Source organism: Bufo bufo, chromosome 6 (assembly GCF_905171765.1).
Source record: "Bufo bufo chromosome 6, aBufBuf1.1, whole genome shotgun sequence".
Taxonomy (NCBI): Eukaryota; Metazoa; Chordata; class Amphibia; order Anura; family Bufonidae; genus Bufo; species Bufo bufo.
In genome coordinates this window covers 289,191,918-289,198,529 of record NC_053394.1, presented here as the reverse complement: position 1 = coordinate 289,198,529, position 6,612 = coordinate 289,191,918, and positions in this window count along the sequence as shown.

Genomic DNA, 6,612 nt, shown 5'->3' with positions numbered 1-6,612 from the left:
GATATCATACTTAACAATGTTTATGTTGGCAAAATGTGGTCATTTTCATCAAACCCCGCCCCTTAGAATGCCTTGACTCCTCCGGAAAAACCCACTCATGGGTGGAGTTATTGTTAGCCCCGTCCATTTTCAGCCTGGACAGACAGAATTTGTCAGGACTGTCTCTGACAAAGTGGCAAACAGCATGGGGGGAATTTATCATGAGGGGAAATTTTTAAATCAGTTTTCTTGAGTCTGCGTTGGAGTACTTTTAGCTTATTATTAGACCTAACACTTTTGTAGAGAGAAGCTACTCCAGTTTTTCTACTCCACCCTTCTCCTGGAGTGAGATTGTGACTTTTTTGAGACTTTTTTAAAGAAAGTCTCAATGATAAATTTGAAATGAAACTCATTAACATAGCTAACCACATCCACTTTTCCACCCTCATTACAAAACTGTAGTTAGGGTGGGTTCACACTAGCGTTAGAGATTCCGTTATGGCTTTCCGTTATAACATGGTTATAACGAAAAATAACGGAATCCATAAGACGGAAGGACGGATCCGTTCTTCTACCTATAGACTTGTATTATGACGGAATGCAAAATGGAAGCCTTTAATAGGCATTCCATTTGATCTCCGTCCTAATAGAAGTTTATGGGAATCAAAACGGACCCGTCTGGGTCCCGTTATGCAAGACGGAAAACAAAGTCCTGTCGACTTATGCTAACACTAGTGTGAACCCACCCTAGCTCCAGGCTTCCGTTTTGCATTCTGTCTGGGCATTCCGTTATTTTCCGTTATAACCATGTTATAATGGAAAGCCATAACGGAATCCCTAACACTAGTGTGAACCCACCCTTAGTGGTGTAAAAATGCAAAAAATTCCAAAATGTTGTGCAAGCAAGTGCAAAAAAGTCGCAAAAGCCCTATTTTTGCAACTTTTTGACACCAGAATTCTGGAGTGAAGGTATGATAAATCAGTGCCCATGTTTATGACTTTTTCAGCATTACTGGTGCAAATATTTTTGCACAAGTGGCGTTTCTCCTCCAGCCTTGCTACTTTGCTGAAAATGGGAGGGGGCAGCGCCAACAGGCACAGCACATTTATCTTCTTGTATGCCAGTTTTTTGGCATAAAAAACTGAAATCTACACCAGCCAGTTTAGGCACACTGAGTTCCGGAGAGGTGCCTAATTTATGACGAGGCGTGTTCCTCATAATAAATTAGGCACATATTACAGCAGCACAGGGGATATCATAGAGCGGCGTAAAACTCTGGTCTATGATAAATCTACCCCATTGACTTTAAAGGGTCAGTTGTCAATGTAGATGCTGTCAACTTTAAACATGTATAAGCTATCGCTATATACAGACAACATCCTTCTTACCCTTACCAAACTTTATATTTCCCTATCAAACCTCCACTCCATCCTGCAGGAATTTGGTCGACTCTCGGGGTATAAGGTCAACACCCATAAAACTGAGGTCCTCCCTCTTAATCTTTCTCAGATGGCCCTGGGCTCTCTTAGGGTTAACTTCCCTTTCCACTGGAAGAGGGACTCCCTGTGATATTTGGGTGTTGACCTCACACCCCGATATGGGGACCTTTATAAAGCTAACTTCCCATGCATATATGTGGAGATCAGGGGTCTCCTGGACAAGTGGCACGCTCTCCCACTCTCTCTCATGGGACGTATTGCTGCGACTAAAATGACGATCTTGCCCAAGCTTCTGTATCTTTTTGAGACCTTACCGATTATAGTTCCCCTCAAAGATCTGAGATCCATTCAATCTCACCTCCTTAGATTTATATGGGCGGGAAGATGTCATAGAATCCCAAGGTCGGTCCTTCTATCTAGTAGGCACCAGGGTGGACTAGGGGTACCGGATCTATCCAAATTTTACTGGGCGGCCCAGCTGCGTTCTGTCACGGCCTGGGCTTCCTTGCACCCATACTCTGTCTGGATGCAAATAGAAAGACTCTGGCTAGCTTATATACATCCTAACTCCATGCTATGGTCCGGATCTCACAAGACTCTACCAGTTAAGGATCTCTTAGGGCCCATGGCTTGTACTAGACTCATATGGCAGCTGTGCAGTAGTAAATTCCCTCTGGTTTCTAACCACTCTGCCATGACTTCCTTTTTGTATAACCCTATGCTCCCTACTAGTCTTACCATGTCCACAACGAGACCATGGTTTCAGCGAGTGTTTCGGTTTGCAGATATTGTGGACCCCTTCACTAGGACCTTTTGCAGTTTTCTGCCCTCCAGACCAAATATGATCTCCCCTCCTCCTCCAATTACTTTTATATCCAGATTAGTCACTTTGCCCAGTCCATTTTTTCAGGGGTCACAGTTTCCCTTCCGACTCCCTTTGAACGCCTTTGCAGGGAAGGGGTACACGCGAAGGGTCTAATTTCAGAAATCTACTCCATATTGCTGACTCTCTTCCCTGATCGGGTTCAAAGGCATTCCTACATGGTACGGTGGGAGGAGTATCTGGGAAAGGCCTTACCGGACGCACTCTGGCACCTTATATGGAGGAGGGCAGCGAAATCCTCTATGTCGGTACTTCATCAGGAGAACCAATATAAAATTTGAATGTACTGGTACCACACTCCTGACCTCCCCCATAGAATGAACCCAATAGTCCCGGGAGACTGCTGGAGATGCGGCTTACATAGGGGTACATTGCCTCATATTTTCTGGGACTGCCCCAAAAAAAGGCCCCTACTGGACCAGAGTAGGCACCCTCCTGAGTGATATTTTTGCTGTGGAAATCCGACCTGATCCTATGTCCTTCCTGCTTAACGTGGTCCCCATTCAAGTTAAAAAACACTCACTTAAATTATTATTATTAATACTAACAGCAGCTCGTTGTCTAATCTCTCGATCTTGGAAAAGCCCTGAACCGCCACGGGTTTCTGATTTGTACGCAAGGGTGACAGAGGTCCGAACAATGGAATACTCCACGGCCATGTTTCAGGACAAAATTGTACACCTTCAACGCCATATGGGATCTGTGGGATAATTACTGGGCCACAAGGCAACCTTAACGACCTCATGAGAAAGATGTGTTCCCCCCTCCCCCCCCCTTCTGTCATTGTCTATGTTATTTGTCTTGCCTTTTGGTTATTACCTTAGTGAAGCATTACTTGCTGAGAAGCTCTGGGCTTTTGGGTCTTTAAGACTCCTTCACTACTACTTAAAGTCTTCTTGTTCTAGGATATACCACTAAGTAGTCCTACTTTGGACTGATTAAAGATAGACACAGTCTCTCTTAGTACACTTTATTGTTATATTTCTGCTGGGTTTCTAATTTTTTATCATTGAATATTATCGAGTGTTACAAGTGCTCAATCAATATGAATGTGATGCTTTTCATGTTTCATCCTTTACCTTGTACTAATGTGCATGAATCTATTGTTGATGTGCATTTTCATTTCTATATTATTTAATAAATAGACAATTATAAAAATAAAAAAAAACATGTACAGCATCCCTGCGTGTGAAACTCCCTTAAAGGGGTTCTTTGGGAATTAAGAAAATGAAAATACTTAAATATAACTTTATAATAAATATATTCCCAATTACCTTTCATTAGTTGTAAAGGCTAATTTTGTCTAGGGAGCAAACATCAAGGGAAATAAAATGGCTGCCATCCTATTAGTGGACACAAAACCTGTCCTAATCACACAGCAGGACAAGTTATTTCAAACCACTGAACTAAAAAGCTGCCTCATCCTCTTCTCCTACTTGTCAGTGATTATGATCCTGAATAACAACTGATAAGATCTTCAGCTGAATCTTTGTAGGAATGGAGTTCATGAGGAGACGTGAAGTGGAGCGACGACGGATGACAGATTGTGGTAATGGAGACTGCATACAAGTTCTGATGCTCATTAGCCACATCCCCACCCTCCCCTCTGTACTTCATGTCTCCTCATGATCTCCAGTGCTGCTGCTCATTAGCCACATCCCAACCTCCTCTCTGTACTTCATGTCTCCTCATGAGCTCCATTCCTATAGAGATTCAGCTGAAGATCTTCTCATCTGTATTCAGGATCCTAATCCCTGACAAGCAGAGCAGAGATGAGGATGAGGCAGCTGTTTAGCTCTGTGTTCTGAAGTAACTTGTCCTGCTGTGTAATTAGGAAAGGTTTTGTAGGTGGCCATTTTATTTCTTCTAATGATTGTTCCCTAGCCAAAACGAACCATTATAACTACTGAAAGGTATTTGGGAATATATTTATAATAAAGTAATATTTAACTATTTTTTAGTAATTTTATTTTCTTAATTCCCAGAGAACCTCTTTAACCTACAAACAGTAAAAGCGGCAGAATGAGTAACACATGACTGAAATGTTGGACTACACAGGTCTTGTTTGTAGCCAGTAACCTTGGAGACACATAGATTTCCATAGATGTATTGGCGCAAAATTGGTTTATATAGTAGGTGACAGCAGACGACTTTCAAAAAGGGCTAAAATGTCGCTATTAACATGGGTGAATAAATGTTATTTTTTTGGAGTCCCCTGAGGACTGCAACCTTTTCTATATATATATGTGTGTGTGTGTTTGTGTGTGTGTGTGTGCGTATATATATATATATATATATATAATCTTCTGCAGATTCCTGTGTCATGCTGCCAGAGGGTGACACACAGCATAATAAAAATAGGTGTGTGCTTGTGCCCTACACTTTCCCCACACCCATATAACAAGATATAGTTAAACCAGCCCTCATCCAACTCACCCGCCTTCAAGCCTTTACTCACAACACAAGACCTATTTATATGTATAAAATAACAGCAAGACAGCTCATCCAGGAGGGAATGCATCCACAACATGAACACAGCAAATTATTCCTTTCATATTGTGATTGGAAGCCAGAGAATGTTAGGGATAGATCAAAGGACAAATGGAAAAAAAAAAGTCTAGATCAATAGATAGAATACATGTATAATAGATTTATTAAAATCTATCTCCTATCTAGCTATCGATTATCTACAGCATCTCAGAAAAGTGAGTACACCCCTCACATTTTTGTAAATATTTTATTCTATATTTTCATGGGACAACACTGAAGATAATCCACTTTGATACAATGTAAAGTAGTCAGTGTACAGCTTGTATAATATAAGTGTAAACTTGGTGTGCCCTCAAAATAACTCAACACACGGTCATTAATGTATTTAACCGCTGGCAACAAAAGTGATTACACCCCTAAGTGAAATTGGCCAAATTGGGCCCAAAGTGTCAATATTCTGTGTGATCACCATTATTTTTCAGCACTGCCTTAACTCTCTTGGGCATGGAGTTCACTAGAGCTTCACAGGCTGCCACTTGAATTCTCTTCCACTCCTCCATGATGACATCATGGAGCTGGTGGATGTTAGAGACCTTGCACTCGTTCATCTTCCGCTTGAGGATGCCCCACAGATGCTCAACAGGGTTTAGGTCTGGAGACATGCTTGGCCAGTCCAGCACCTTTACCCTCAGTTTCTTTAGCAAGGCAGTGGTCGTCTTTGAGGTGTTTTTGGGGTCATTATCATGTTGGAATACTGCCCTGTGGCCAAGTTTCCGCAGGGAGGGGATCATGCTCTGCTTCAGTATGTCACAGTACATCTTGGCATTCAAGGTTCCCTCAATGAACTCTCTCCACAGGGGTGGCACTCATGCAGCCCCAAACCATGACACACCTATCACCATGCTTGACCGTAGGCAAGACACACTTGTCTTTAACTGCTCACCTGGTTGCCGCCACACACGGTTGACACCATCTGAACCAAATAAGATTATCTTGGGCTCATCAGACCACAGGACATGGCTCTAGTAATCCATGTCCTTAGTCTGCTTGTCTTCAGCAAACTGGGCTTTCTTGTGCATCATCTTTAGAAGAGGCTTCCTTCTAGGATGACAGCCATGCAGACCAATTTGATGCAGTGTGCGGCGTATGATCTAAGCACTGACAGGATGATCCCCCACCTCATATGAGGCTGAGCATGAGCACTCAACGTCTTTGGTCAACCATGGCGAGGCCTGTTCTGAGTGGTACCTGTCTTGTTAAACCACTGTATAGTCTTGGCCACCATGCTGCAGCTCAGTTTCAGGGTGTCGGAAATCTTCTTATATAGAGCAACAGTTCTTTTTTTCAGATCCTCAGAGAGTTCTTTGCCATGAGGTACCATGTTGAACTTCCAGTGTCCTGTATGGGAGAGTGTGAGTGTGATAACATCAAATTTAACACACCTGCTCCCCATTCACACCTGAGAACTTGTAACACTTATGAGTCACAGGGAGGGAAAATTGTTATTTGGGCACAATTTGGCCATTTTCACTTGGTGGCATACTCTCTTTTGTTGCCAGCGGTTTCGACATTAATGCTTGTGTGTTGAGTTATTTTGAGGGCACACCAAGTTTACACTTATATTTTACAAGCTGTACACTGAATACTTTATATTGTATCAAAGTGGATTATCTTCAGTGTTGTCCCATGAAAATATAGAATAAAATATTTACAAAAATGTGAGGGGTGTACTCACTTTTCTGAGATGCTGTAGATAATTGATAGCTAGATAGGAGAATATAGAATAAAATATTTTCAAAAATGTGAGGGGTGTACTCACT